The sequence below is a fragment of the Callorhinus ursinus genome, unplaced genomic scaffold, assembly GCF_003265705.2.
Source record: "Callorhinus ursinus isolate GAN/ISIS: 27379988/994484 unplaced genomic scaffold, GSC_fseal_2.0 scaffold9, whole genome shotgun sequence".
NCBI classification, from domain to species: Eukaryota; Metazoa; Chordata; class Mammalia; order Carnivora; family Otariidae; genus Callorhinus; species Callorhinus ursinus.
Genome location: NW_027397071.1, coordinates 7,387,323 through 7,403,342, shown reverse-complemented (window position 1 = coordinate 7,403,342; position 16,020 = coordinate 7,387,323).

Genomic DNA, 16,020 nt, shown 5'->3' with positions numbered 1-16,020 from the left:
AAGGACTCTAATTGTCCCAGCCTTTCAAGGATTCAGAGGCGGCTTTTCTTTCTCAGATTTCAAAGGACCCTTGAGGATCAAGTGTCTGGTGCAGTCACGGGCAGGCCCCAAGGGTCCCAATGTTCTTAGCTTTGCCCTGTGAGAGTGCGGGAGGTGTCCTGTGCCAAGTGCCTGCTCCCTCGTGCCCCACGCACACAATGTTCTGCCCCAGAATGTTCCTGCTGACCTTCCAAGGCCTCTGTGACTGTGACTCTGCCTGCCCCCAACCCCCTTCCCTGTGGCCGTGCTTTCTGCCTGCTGGTTCGTACTGCTCAGGGAACTGGGTCTGTGTTGGCTGCTTTGACCTTGGAACTATTCTCGGACTTGGAGTATATGTATCTGGGCAAGGGTAACACTCAGAACATTTAATAATGAGTATAGTAATATAAATCAACACAGAAGTCAATATATAAATTTAAAAATTTTAAATCTACTCCCTCTTGTTCTCTAACTAAAACTGCTTACCACGTGATGTCTGTTGCACTGAAAGTCACCCATCAGGCCATTTTGATGACATCCTATTCATTTCTTTATTTGTAAGAACTGTTGATGTGATCTTTTGTTTGAGGCGTCCTCCCTGGCTAGACGGTGGCCCTCTCTGACCATGATCAGATATAGGAGCTGGATCTAACCCTTCCAACGATTTTCCTATCTGATTGCTCGTCGGGAGGTCCCCCCGTAGGGAGCTCTCTGCAGAAGTCACACCCTGGCTGGGTGTGAATCTGATGCCAATGCTTCCCCATGGCCCAGGTTCAGCCACCTATCCCAGGTTTCCGTGACAGGGCTGCCACCAACCCTGCCCACCCTGCACCTGTTCCAGTGTCCCATCAAAGTTGGGCCACTCTGGAGGAGGGGTCAAGTATGTCCCCCAATCTCAGTTTGCTCAGCAGCTGCTGGGAGTCCCCTATATTTGCTCCCCAGTGTTCTCAGACCTCGTGACCTACTAATCTGGCCACACCTCCAGGCAACATCAGATGGACACTTCTGGGCTCAACCCCTTGTACTATTTACCAACCAACTAGTATGGAAGTGATTTGCTATTTCAATAACTGGTTCACTGTGCCGATGAATTCACATATCCTGCCTCTCCACGTACTCTGTCACGTCGCTAAGGACAGGTGCTCTAGAAGGCATCCACCCCTTTCGATAGTGGCAGCAATCCTGCCAAAGGCCCCACCATAGCAATAAGTGGTACAGCTGTTTGGCCAGCCCAACAGACCTCACAAATGATCCCCACATTCTCCCTTTCCCAACACGCCTTCAAATCAGCAGACGTTCAGGTCTCCATTCTCTGCCTCCCTGATGACAGTGTACCATGAAGCACCAAACTGACTACCCATATATTCTGATTTAGGAATATGATATAATATAATTAATATGATATAATAATTCCCATGGTTCTCTTCCTAAAGGTGTCAGAGGTAGTCAGGGACCACCCGGACAGGGGTAGCCATAGCCCCTGTATAAATCTCTCCCTGCTCAAGAGATTTATGGGGACGGATGGGTATGCAGGGGTAGGAGGAGCAGGAACCCGGAGCAGAAAGAATGACTTATGATTGCTGTCTACACAGGCAGGCTCTTGTTGTTGGTAATGGCTTTCTTGTTGCCTCTGTTGGTTGAAGGCTCAACAAATGTAGAAAGATGAACTGGGTCTCCGTGGGGGGCTGAGGTTTTCTGAGGTGGAGATCATTAACAAGAATAATACCTCTCCAGGCACAGCATTTATCATCTGTACCCTTGGCAGGGGCTGAGGGATCTCACGGTTCCAGAGAAGAGCAGGGGGCAGTGTTAGGTCAGGGTGTGAATGACAATAGGCAAGTCCAAAGCTATAATGTGCCACTGCCCTCAGCCCCCAGCTCCATCCTCAGAAAAGTTGGCCTGTTCAATTAGCTTAATGACACGGTGGGCAATAGTATGTCCAAATAGCAAAACAGTTGGGCTGTGATCACTCTGACAGGAAGCATGCCAGGCGGCCCTCGGCAGGGACACAGAGACACTATCACTGTGACACACGTTTGGGGAAAGGGCTGTAATTCAGTCCCGACACCTGGATCAATGGCACCCATTTCAGAGAGCCATATTCCCAGGGAAACAGACAAGGTATTGGCTTCCAGGTGCTCGGCAGACCATAGCAGTGATGTGTGTCTCGCCCTCGGTCCTCTATCCTGTGTCTGTCCGCACCTGTCCCACCCCTTGAACGTACTGCCTGAGTTAGGCTCTGAAGCCAGGCATGAGCTTGGATCCTGGCCACACTACTCATTCAGGGCAATCCCGGGCAAGTTGCTTAGCCATTCAGTCCCCCTCTGAGACATGGTCATGACAGTCCCGGTATCGTGGGTGTAAACATTTAAAGAGAGAATGCAGGTGAAGACTTCACAACGCTCCCCACAACCCGGATCAATAAGCCTGAGCTGTTGGGCTGAATTGTCTGCTCTCGTCTCTCTGTTTCTGTGACCATCTTTCGGCCTCTGTCTCTGCCCTCACATAGCCACCGCTAAACCTTCCTCTACTTCGGTCTTCATCAGTTTGTCTCTGCTTTTAGCCCCCTCTTTCTCCTCCGGGTCCTCTGAGTCTCTTTCTGTCGGGGTCTCTATTTCCTCCTCTGTCCCTCATCTTGGCTCTTCAGTATTTCCTGCCAAACTCGCCTCCTTTTTCATTCCTCAGACTTGAAGCCTTATGACATCAGAGGGTTTCAAATCCGGGGCAGGGGATAAAATGAACTCTCCTGAATGGTGATCACCACTGCCTCGGTTGAAGCTTGAGCTGCGAAATCCAGAATTTACTACTGTAATTATCCCACCGGAAGCTGAGCCAACTTGGCTGGGCTGGTAGAGCAGCATGCCCAGTCAGAAGCCAATTGCCTGGCCTCCCATTGAGCATAGCCAAGCTGCCCAGCCCTCTGCTGGGTGCTAAAAATAGGCACAGGGGCCAGGGCAGCTAAAAATACACTTCACACAATGCAGCCTTGCTGTGCCCCACAGACTGCAAGCCAGCGGGGCAGGGGCTTCGAGAACCCTGGGGTCTGCAGCTGCATGGCCCCAGCTGAGCAGGGGGTTGCGGGGGAGGAAGAAGCACAGGCAGACACCAGGGGCCTGCAGGCCCATCCACAACTTGGGAGCTCGCAGCAGGCCACAGAGTGGGTCACAGGAGCCATGGGGCTGCAGAGCACGCACAGGCAGTGAGCTGGTTCGTGGCTAGCAGCCCCAGAGCCAGCAGGGCAGGAGGGCAGCACTGGGTGCCCAGGTATACCCAAGGCTTGTAGCTCCCTGCTCTGATCTCTGCTGCTCCCCACGGACTATGGCTGCCCTCAGTCTGCTTATTAACTCTTCTGTTCCACCACCTGATGTCTCCTTGTCCCCAGAAGGGAGACATTTTCCGCCCCCGAGCCCAGCCCCGAAACATGCAGCCATGGAGAGCTCCTGTCCCCTCCGGGAGGGAAGATAGAAAGCTAGCTTTGCTGAGCACTCATCTGTAGGCATCCCAGCAATCCTCTGAGGCCAGAATTGTTACCTTCCTCATCTTACAGATAAGGAACTCAAAGCTCAGAGAAGCAAAGTAATTTGCCCAAAGCGTCTCAGCTGGTCCATGGCAGAGCCCACGTGCGAATCTCCAGCTGCAGCACCTCTGCTCTGTCCTCTCGATCAGTGGTTCCCAACTGGGGATGATGTGCCCTATGGGGGACACTCGGCAATATCTAGAAACAATTCTAGTGGTCATAACGATGCAAGAGACTGCTACTGGCATCTTATAGGTCGAAGCCAAGGATGCTACTAAATATCCTACACTGCACGGGACCAACCCTGTAACAAAAATTGCCCAGCACACAATGTCAAGAGTGCTGAGGTTGGGAGCCCCAGCTCTACATGCTGCAGCGCTACCTTGATCCAAGTGGCTGTCAAACCTGGTTTGCATCAGAATGACCAGGGTGCTTGTTAAGCTCAGAGACTTGGGCCCCACTCCAGATACTCACATTTTCTGAGTCGGTGGAGGCTGGGGAATCTGCGTTTTAGCAAGCGCAGCCCCGCCATCACCGCCCCCCCGCCCAGCTCCCAGGACATTCCAATTTTGGTATTCTGGGCACCACACTGAGAAACACTTCCCAAGAGAAAAGTTGCAAAGGCCAGATCCCTGTCATCTCTGAATAGCCCCCTAGCACAGGTAAGTACTTAGAAAACATTCCCAAATAAGAAAATACACACACACACACACACACACACACACACACACACACACACACACACTCACACCCCTTAGGGTAACGAAGGAACCATGTAGCCACAAAAGGGAAAAGTCCCATGACCCATAGCACCAATTTTGTGGCCCTCCCTCACCTGCATATCAATTACCTAACAAATTGCTCACTGTGACCAGTGGTCAATGGAAGTGTGAATCAGTGTGCCTTACCCCAAACCCTTCTTTTGATATAAACAAGCCAATACATGGGACAGATGGCACCATTTGGATTAGCAGCTGAAGTAAGAATGAGTGAAACTACAGGTGCACTGTCAAGATTAATATGCAGGCAGGTTCAGAATTGGAATAGTACCAGGTAACATCACGCCTGGCTAGGGATGCAGAGTAATACAAATTGACAAAAGACAAAGGGAAAGCAAATGGAAAGTGACAAGCGCAAAGGGGAGCAGCCACAGCTAATGGGCTGAGTAACTAAGAATTCCACCCAGCCCATCACCCAGCCTGTCCACTTGCTTCTTTCCTCCCCATCGTCCAGGAAATATCCCTAAGACTAAGGTCCCAAGCATCTGGATGGGTGATGCACCCTGCACCATGTCAATAACAGCTCCCTATTGTTATCAGTTTGGATCAACAGATATTCACCTCAGACAGGGAAAACAAATGATACACCATCATAGAAAAGAAAAGCCAAGTGCTCTGAGCACCTTCTTGCCACGGAAAGTATTACAGGAATCACAAGGGAATGAAGAGAGTTCTAAGGACAGCCCAGCCTGTGTCAGGAATGAAAAAGTCTTCCTCCCTCCCTTCCTTCCTTCCTTTCTTCCTTCTTTCCTTCCTTCCTTTCTCCCTCCCTCCCTCCCTCCCTTCCTTCCTTCCTTCCTTCCTTCCTTCCTTCCTTCCTTCCTTCCTTCCTTCCTTTCTTCCTTCCTTCCTTCCTTCCCTTCCTCTCTTCCTTTCTGCCTTCAGAAAGCATGCAAATCTGGTGATCCTGGTGGAAAGCACCCACCACCCTGCCTACTAGAGGATCCCTGAGCAAGGGCTTAAAGGGGATGGGTTTTCAGTCTGGAGGTTTTAGTTGGTGGCAGCTTTGCTTTTCTCTCTACTGCTCAGAGAGTAGGCATTGGAGGTGAAGCAGGGGTCCATTTATGGGATTGGGTGTATTACTGGGTAGAGAAAAGTGTCCCTCTGAATTGAGAAGAAAATGAGTTTATACCCATAGGAAGAAGATATTCTTAACTATCAGGCTGACAAATTGGGAAATCTTGACAGATCCAGAATTATCGTGTGAATAGGATTTTACCACATAGCTCCTATGTGCATCCTGCTCGCTGCCAGGCTGCAGTAGGTGCTCAATTAATATTTGTTCAATGAGTGAATGAACCTTTGTCATAATAATGGACATGAAGGATGATGAGGCCTTTTCTTACAGTCCAACTCCTATCGTGTTCTCTTTATTCTCATACTATTTTACTCATCTTAAAAATCTAGAGGAATACCCAACACCAGGGTAGAGCAAGCCAAGTGTTGAAGACAGATGAGCCCACTGGCCGGGGCGGGGCTGGCACAGACAAACAGCCAGTGGGGTGACAGGAAGACAGGTCCCAGGGTGTCAAGTGCTCGGCTCTTTCACATACATCCTCTCAATCCCCCAAAACAAGAGTTATTACCTCCAATTTAGGTGAAAACACCCAGACTTCCCAAGGTCACAGAGCTAGGGCACAAGAGAGGAGGGTAACAGCTAGTCCTTTGATAGTAAGTATGGGAGAGTGGTTAGATGGGGCAGAGGGAAGAGTGACTATTTTGTGATACAGGGAGGGGCATCTGTAGGATCCAGTATGGATTTTTTAGTTGGTAATTAATGGAACAAAGATGGCCCCCAAGAAGCAGATTAGAATTGATAGGAGGGCACGGATTAAAGCAGGTAGCTGGAGCCAGGGAAGTTGATTCCTCTATCTAACCCTAGTGGGAAGTGGCAATGCCTCCTGTCCCTAATAGGCAGGCAGGGGGTGGAGAAGACAGAGAATGGGTATCAAGCCTCTTCATAGGCTCAAGCTGAAATTAAGCATTAGAAATGAGCTGGAGAGCCCTCCATGAGGCATGAGCTGATTTGCTTGGACTTATTTTAATTCTCGCTGACCGTATAGCTCCTCATACCCTAGTTCTTGCAAACTGCTCTGTAGGTTCTCACTTCCCCAGAGGGAAGTGAGGCAAAGGGAGGAGACTGGCTTGGGAGAGGAGGCTGTGGTTGCCAGGAAATTCACCAAAGTCCCTACAAACCAGGGCTCCACTCCAGATGGACAAGGGATGGGAGAGTGACCTGGGAACTCTGTGCTCTGCTCCTTGAATTGGGTTCTAGATTCTGAGGATGGAGGTCTGTCCGGAAAATGGGAATCTGAGTTAAGAATGGGAGAAATGGGCCAGGAATGTGGGATGATCTGGAAATAGAGGGTGATCTAAGGAATTGGTTGCTGTTGATTATTGAATGTTTTAGAAAGGGGGGACTTGCTGGGAATGAGGACTGCTCTGGGAATGTGGAGACTGTGTAGGAAATAAGCACTAAAAAGAGGAGATGTTCTGGGAACAGGGTCATGCTGGAATAGGACCTTAGTGTTTGGAGATGGGAAGCTAGTGCATCTAGGAGGCCTATCCATGACATGAAGTGCTTTTCTGAGCTGACTTGGGAGGGGCATCCCCTTTCCAAAAAGATTTTCTCTCTGGTGAACATGAAGAAGGGGCCTGCAGAGAGGGTCTGTACCAGCTGAGGCAGGTGATGAATGGGTAGCAATCAGACCAATGGTTTTCAAACGTTTTCGGTCAGATAGAAAAACCCTGTCATTTCATTCCCAATTTTATTTCGTTCTGTCTCACCTCATATTTCACTTAATGGGAGCTGTCAAGGAGATTCTTGGATTTTTTTCCCCTCCTTCTCTGGCAGCTTATGCAGTCTGACAGCCTTAGAGAGGTGGGTTTTGGAAGACCCACAGTGAAATACATTGTTACAGCTTCCAGTTTTGGGGTCTATGCTTCTGTGTGCACTTCTGTGAACCCAAGCTTGTGTGTGTTCATCTGTGCACCTGCCAAGTGTGTATGTCAGGAGTGTGTGTGTCGAAGCTGGACACATTCATCCTGGAATGAGAAGTTCAAAGCATGAATCTAAGTTCTGACTCTGAAATTTAGTATCCCTCTGTCAACTGAGTCTCAAAGGACTCATCGTAGAGTGGGTGTAACAACACAAGTCCTTCACACCTCAGAGGATTGTCATGGGGCTCATAGCACATGAAATGGAAATACTCCCTTGTGATCAATAAATGCTCTTGATAATTACAGCTATCATTTATCCGCAAGGTGTACCTCTTGATGCATCCTGAGTTCTATGGAGTCTATTTTTTTATTGAAGTATAATTGACATACATTACATTAGTTTCAGGTGTACAACATAATGATTGGACATTTGTATACACCACGAAGTGATCACCGCAATAAGTCTAGTTACCATCTCTCACCATACAAAGTTACAAAAACTGTTTTTCCTGTGATGAGAACTTTTAAGATTTACTTTCTTAGCAACTTCCAAATTTGCAATGCAATATTATTGACTAGTCATTATGCTGTACATTATATCCCAATGACTTATTTTATAACTGGAAGTTTGTACCTCGTATTCCCCCTCACCCATTTCTCCCACCCTCTCCCCTCTGGCAACCACCAATCTATTCTCTGTATTTATATGTCTTCTTTTGGTTGGTTGGTTGTTTTGTCTTTTAGAATCCACGTATAAGTGAAGTCATACTGCATTTGTCTTTCTCTGTCTGACTTATTCTACTTAGCGTAATACTACCCAAGTTCCATCCATATTGTTGTAAATAGCAAAATTTCATTATTTTTTATGGTTAAGTAGTATTCCTTGTATATACACACCACATTTTCTTTATCATTCATCCATTGATGGACACTTAGGTTCTTTCCATGTCTTTGTTATTGTTCAATAGGGTGTGTATATATTTTTGAATTAATGTTTTCATTTTCTTTGGGTAAGTACCCAGTAGTGGAATTACTGGCTCATATAGTATTTTTGTTTGTAAATTTGAGGAAACTCCATCCTGTTTTCCACAGTGGCTGCACCAGTTTGCATTCCCACCAACAATGTATGAGGGTTCTCTTTTCTCCACATCCTCACCAACACTTGTTGTTCTTGTCCTTTTGATACGAGCCATCCTGACTGTTGTGAGGTGATACCCCATGGAGTGCATTTTGATGCTCTCCCCACCAACATCCTAGACCTCTGATGCTTTGCTGTTCTCAGAACCACCATGCCAGCTCCTGATCTTGGCCTAGTTCCTCTATCTTCTTCCTCTGCTTCTCCTCACAGGCTGCTGACTATTGCCAGAGAAAGTCAGCAAACACAATTTACCAGGACACCCCTAGACTTACTCATTAATTCAACAAGCACTTATTAAGCATTTGCTACAGGCAAGACTCTGTCCTGATCTCTGGGGACACACAGTTGATTAAAACAGAGACCCTGTGCACAAAGAGATTTCAGACAAATTAAATTCTTATCAGCATAACATAGGAAGTGTTATGGTGGATCCAAGCCCAGGGACCATGGCAGTGCCAAAGAGGGGCCCTGACTCAGCCCAGGGAGGGGTGGCAATGAAGGCACCCTGGAATACATGACCCTTGAAATGACTTTTGAAGGATGAGAAAGAGTTGGCCATATGAAGGGAGCATGTGCAGTCTGGCCCTGAGCCTTAGCTTTGCTTGGCAAAACTTTAAGGCCTCTTTGGGGATCTTCCATGTCTGTCCCCCAATTTCTCTTCCAAATCTTCACTACATTTCTCAAGTTGTTCACAGCTTCTGGATCTTTCTCTACTGGCATCCCATCCCAACAACTGGGTTAATCCTCCCAAGGCATTGATAGGATTGGATCACTCAGTGCTCAAACACTCACACTGCACGCAGAACCAAGTCCCAACTCCTTAACCTGGCATCCAAGGGCCTCTGCAAGCAAACTTTCCAACTCCATATCCTACAAAACCCCAAACACTAGTCAATCAAAGCTAATTGCTGGTCTCTGAACACACTGTGCTCTTTCCCACTTCTCCATCTTTACTCCATAATCCTCCTTATGCCTAGAAAGTCTTACCTGCCCCACATCCCATTTTCTTCCATGGGAATCATATGGGCCCCTGAGTCCTAGCTAAGGTTCCACTGTCTCAGAATGCCTTCTAGAATCCTCTCCCATACATCTAAAGAGATCTTCCTTCTATAAGGGAGCTGGTGACCAAGAAAGCTTATGGACAAAAGGGATTACTTTCATATCAGGGACAAAAAGAAACAATTATGGAACTTTAAGTATCAGAGTGAATAGAGGGGTAGGCATAAGAGACCAAGGTCCCCATACAAATCATTCCACATAGGTAATTATGGGCATTGATTCATGACAGAATAAACACACAGGTTTATTTCTTCCCCAAACTCAAAATTTCTAAAATAACTAAAAATTTATTTTTAAAGTATAAATCTACATGCTCAGTGCCCATTCTAAGCAACTCAGAACAACAGAAAAGCTAACTCCCTATGCGGTGAACTTGTGGCCAGTGGGAGCAAGGAACTAGTGGATAAATAATTCTCTTTCCTAAACCTCAAATAGATTGTACCAAAGCACATTCACTCATATTTGGAAGTCAGTCCTGTAAGATTAAGGAACCAGTTGCTCTTAAACCAAGTGGGAACCAGCACAGTAATACATTCTTGCATTGGCTCCCCCTCCTTGCCTGCCTTACCCCCATTTCCCCTCATTCCTGTATCCCTGGGGTTGTACTGCCTAATAAAATGCAGAACATAAAGGCTATGTTTCTGAGGAAATGAAGCTGACCACAAAAAGACTCAAGAATAGGTAGCCTCTAGGTAGCTCTGGAGGCAAGTGTGAGAGCTGGGGGTAAGCCAGGAAGACATTTAAAAGTCTATATAAGTGATCCAGAGCCCCAGAACCACTCCCAGTCTAAGAGCCATGAAACTACACCTCTACCTCCCAGTATAAGCCTTGAGTCAAGTTTATACATCAAAGAAGTTCAAACAAGACTTTGGATTTGGGGATACCAGGCACACCTGAAGGCAGGACTGAGTCACCTTAAAAGACAGAGATTAACTGAGAACCTAAATACTAGAAAGACAGAATCCAAAGAACAAAAAGAAACCGTGAATTTAAAGGAAACAATGTAAAAAACAAGAAAAAAATTTTTAACTATAATTTCCTAAAAGAGAAGATATTTCATCCATGGAACAAAAGCAGAGTACTATAAAAAAATTGAAAGAGTACAAAAGAATTTTTATAAATTAAAAATATAAAAGCAGAAATAAAAATTTTAATAGACTGCTGGAAGGATAAAAAAAAAAAGTGAAGATGTTTTCCAGATGGTAAAACAAGAAGTTGAGACGGAAAGTTTAAAAAAAGTGGGGAGTGAAAGGGGGTGATAGAGATCAATATCCAGCTAATAAAAATACCATGAAAGAATTAGAGGACATACAAAATACCTGGCATAATGAATTTTAAAAGAACCATATGTGGATGTAAAACAAATACAATGTTATATGTCAATTGTACCACAATTTAAAATAAAAATTAAAAAATAATTTAAAAATAAAAGAGCCATATCAAGACACATGATTGTGAAACTTCAGAATAACAAATAGAAAGAGAAGAACCACAGACGAAAAATTAGATATGAAAATAGCATTAGATTTATCATTGAAAACGCTGGAAGCTAGAAGACAACAAACCAATACCTTTAAAGTTCTGAGAGGAAAAAAATGTCTTCTAACCTACAGTTCAATACCCAGCCAAACTTTTTCTTACTCTGTCTGTCATTTCCAACAAGGTCTGAAAAAATTGATCTACCATGAATTTTTCTCAGGAAGCTCCTGAAGATTCACTCCACCAAAATAAAAAGAAAATATAAACCAAGAAAGAGAAAGATACCAAACCAAGATCTACCAGAGTTGAAAGGCATGATTTCCCTGGATGATAGTGAAGGAAAATCCCAAGATGGTGGCAGTGTAGTGGCCCCAGAGAGCAACCAGGGCAGAGAGAACAGGATGGCTGAAGGCTCCTGTGGGTGGTTCTCCCCCAAAACCCAGAACAGACAGATGATCTCATGTGTTCAACTTTATGAAGAAGAGTGTGATGGTTTTGTCAAGAAGTTTGAAGTATTTACATATTACAAACTAAGCAAACAAATAAAATGAGCAGAGATCGATTCTAAGGAAAACAAAAAGTTATTCAAGAGCAGAAATATAATCAGTACAATATGTGACTTAACTGTTAACATTTACATAGCAGCAACAGATACACTATTTAATAAAAAATGTCAGAGAACTATATCAGGAAGGTGGAGGAAAAGAAATAATTGTGGTGGGGGAGGACAGGTAGTGAAAGATTTAAATTCCCCTCTCTGGCATCTGTTGTCCAGAAGACAACAGATAATCTCTGAAATTTAGAAATCAACACATGATTATAAATGTGTGTCATTTAGAAACAAGGACATGATTACCAAAATAAACAGCAGAAAGAGTTGGAAATGGTTGCTTTTGGGAAAAGGGACAAAGAGACATGATGGATAGAAAAAGCAACTGCTCTTTTCTGTTATTCTCCTTGTGATACCGTTTGACTTTGAAAACTATGTGCACTGTACATAGAAAAGAGAGAGAATTGAAACAGTACATTATTGGATATGTTTTTTATCATCTTGGAGTTTGGGCTGAGGTCCCAAAGCTGAGAAAAATGACAATTAACTGTGTAGACATTCTATTTTTTTTAAAGATTTTATTTATTTATTTGAGAGAGGGAGAATGAGAGAGAGAGAGCACATGAGAGGGGGGAGGGTCAGAGGGAGGAGCAGACTCCCTGCTGAGCAGGGAGCTCGATGTGGGACTCGATCCCGGGACTCCAGGATCATGACCTGAGCCAAAGGCAGTCGCTTAACCAACTGAGCCACCCAGGCGCCCAACTGTGTAGACATTCTAAAGAGGATGCTTAGATGCATCTTATCTGCAAGGCTTACCAGGAAATAAGGAAATTCAATCTGGGACCTTCATCCCACCACCCACCTCAATCACATACAAGAGAGAGGGCTGGAGGTTAATCGAGGGGATTCACTGGAAGCGGCTGGACTAAGAAGGGGCCATGATCACCGTCCCTCCATGAGACTGGAGCAAAGAAGAGCAGGAGTTTCTGGAGAGTCAGAACTGTATCCTGGAGAGCTTGAGGTGCATGGAGACTGGATACTGGCATCTGATCGTCACCTGGCAAAGTCAGAAGGTCAGGGGCAGGCTGATTGCCTGTGTGGAGAGCCTGAGCATCCTGCATCTGGTGGAGCTTTCCACGGGATAAGTGAATGTCACAGCAGGAGAGCTCTTCTGAGGGGGACCTGCCCTAGAGGACTGCCTGCTGGGTGAAGTGACCGCTACAGAGAGGTTAGAGGGTGACCCTGGAGAAGGAGCTTAGAGGAAGTCATTGGAGGTCCTCCAAAGACTCTAGTTGTTGGAGGACCATGAGGGAAACCTTTCAAAGGACCCATAGAAGCACCCCAGGAGGGAAAGAGCCAGCATTTGGGCACCCAATGAACACAAAGAGGACCTTGCTACCAAATTACAGCAGTGCCAATCGAGGCCGATGTGCCCTTCCCTCTATTCCTCCTTTTGTCCAGCGCTGGAGGAGCCCCAGGGAAGGCCAGTCAGTGGGATGGGATGGAACAGGTAGCTTAAAGAAATAAACAGCCACTCTTACCCTACTGCTGGCTAACAAGCACAGGGAGGTCCCAAGTTGGGAAGAAAGAGAAAAGCTTAAATTGGATGTGAAATGAAAGTATTGATTTAGATCCACCTGGCCTTTTTAATACCTGAAAATAAAATTTCTAATATCTGAAAATGACTGGAAAAGCTATAGAATCTGGCCAGGGGCAGGGAAATGATTCAACAGGGCGGGTTTGAAGGACAAGTGCTTTGCTGGTCCGTTTTTAAAGTTACCTTATTTTTAAAAAGAAGAAGACTAACATGCATTGACACCTACTATGTGACAGGCATGTACATATATTATCTCACTGAATCCTTACAACAATCTTCTGAGGGAGTGGTTACTCATTCCTGCTTTGCAAATGAGGGAATTGTAGCTCAGAGAGCCTGAGCTTCCCAAGATCACACAGCTACAGAGTGATGGGCTAGGAATCAAACATAGAATGTATCCCCAGAGCCTTTATGCATCCCAGCCAAAGTGATTAAAAGTCCAGATACTGATGTCAAACAGATGGGATTCAAGCCCCAAGACAGCCAGTAACTAACACCATGTCTCTTGGACATGTTGTTTACTCCCCATTGGCCTCAGTTTCCACTAAAATAGAAAAGTAATATCCTGGTTATAGGCTTGTTGTGGGGATTAAATGAGATCATTCATACACAGAGTTTAGCATATTGCCTGGCACAAAGCAATTCTCGATAAAAAATATCTACTATTATCATTAAGCTATATTGCATGCTGAATAAGAGTGTTGTCAAGATGAAGTGAGACAATAATTCAGAAGTGCCTGGAATACTACTGGACAAATAGCAGATACTGAATAGTGGGTTGAATCTAAAGCTGAGTTTCTTCTCCTCTGTGATAATAAACATATGGAATGTGTGACATTCTGCATGATATCGTAGATATTTCATAAAAACAGAATCACAAAATTGGAAGGGATTTTTTTTAAAGATTTTATTTATTTATTTGACAGAGAGAGAGAGAGATAGCAAGAGCAGGAACACAAGCAGGAGGAGTGAGAGAGGGAGAAGCAGGCTTCCTGCCGAGCAGGGAGCCCGACGCAGGGCTCGATCCCAGGACTCTGAGATCATGACCCGAGCTGAAGGCAGACACTTAACAACTGAGCCACCCAGGCACCCCTGGAAGGGATCTTGGAAGTCTTTTATTTAAGTATTTTCTCCCTTAATAGACTGTCAACTCCTTAAAGGTAGAAGTCTTATCTTGCACTTCATTCATTAATTAACTTATTTACTTGTTCAAGAAATGTGTGTGTAAGACCTATGGGCAAAGTATTGCACAAGATATTTGGAGAGAGGCAGAGATTATTAGAATCTAGGTCCTGCCCTTAGAAGCTTATAACTTGAGCAAAACTGAGAACAGCATTAGGAAGGGAGGTGTCAATGAGGTCCTGGGGGGATTCAGCACCATCTATCCCATGTAGCATCCTGCCCAGTGCCTGGAGTGAGGAGGCACGCACCAAATGGTTGTTGAACCAACGATGAAGAAATGTGCCTATGATTCAGAGAGTGTGACCTCTGAATGAGTGACCTGAGCACACATTTGTGGGCATTAAAATTTCATGGTGTTTGGGAGAGCAGACGAATGGCATGCTGTGTTCTCTGCCCTTGATTCTTTCTCAGTCCCATCCTCCAACCTGCTCTGTGCCCATGTTGCCTCCATATTGTACAAGTTTACTAAACCCATCCAAGAGCCCAATGGTGATCTGATTTAGTCATTGCCAAATTCCAGATAGGCCTGAGTGGTGACCAGAGTCTTCCCAGATGTGTCAGAAGGGAGAAGGGAGAAGGGACAGAGGATGGGGAGGCAGAAGAAGGTGACCAGCTCCAACTATATTAGTCTTCTTCCCTCTCAGGCCATTCCTTTCTGGGAAGAAATAGACTGTGTATGTTTCATCCTCTCTTTTTCTCTTGTCCTAGGAGCTCAAGGGTATACAGATGCATGCACATACACACACATCATGTTCTGATAGATGCACTCACATGCTCTCACAGATACGAGACCAATAGTCTCAGAGACAGACCCTTTACTTGGCCACTTTGCATTGCAGTGGTACATCAGGGAAGAGCAGCCTTCTCTCAACACACACCACCACCACCATCACCACCACAATGATGAAACAATACCACCAGGATTTCCCATGCTGGAAATTCTACAAAGACCGTGCCAATTGATTGTTAAAATGCAGACACCGCAAGGAAAGATTCCACATCAGACTCTCAATCACTCATACCTTGGGGTGAGTGAGACCCTAAGATCCTTTTCTAAGAGTAGGGAGTAGGAGACATGAAAATGTCAAGAGGGAAGGAGAAGCACTAACTCCATGCAAGGACATGAGTCCCTGAGTCAAAGGACTCAGACAAGGGCATTCAGTTCCAGTTGTATTGCCCACCAACTATATTCTAGGCACCTGGAGAGCCAATGAATAAGACTCGGATCCAAAGCAGCTCACAGCTTAGTAACTGAGACCAAGTAAACAAATAAGTGATAAGTAAATAACCTATCATTGAGGTAAAGCCTAGGTGAGAGCCCAGTGGAAAAGCACCTAAACCCAAGCTGAGAGGTTGAAGTCAAGAAGAAGAGCTTCTAGGGGCACCTGGGTGGCTTAGTTGGTTAAGCATCTGTCTTTGGCTCAGGTCATGATCTCAGGGTCCTGGGATCAAGCCCCACATTGGGCTCCCTGCTCAGTGGGGAATCTGTTTCTCCCTCTCCCTCTGCCTCTTCCTCTTTGCTCATGCTCTGTCTCTGTCTCTTTCTCTCTCAAATAAAGAAATAAAATGAGAAGAAGAGGAAGAAGAAGAAGAGGAAGAAGAAGAAGAAGAAGAAAGAGAAGGAGAAGGAGGAGAAGGAGAGGAAGAGGAAGAGGAAGAGGAAGGAGGAGGAGGAGGAGGAGGGGAAGGGGAAGGGGAAGAGGAAGAGGAAGAGGAAGAAGAAGAAGAAGAAGAAGAAGAAGAAGAAGAAGAAGAAGAAGA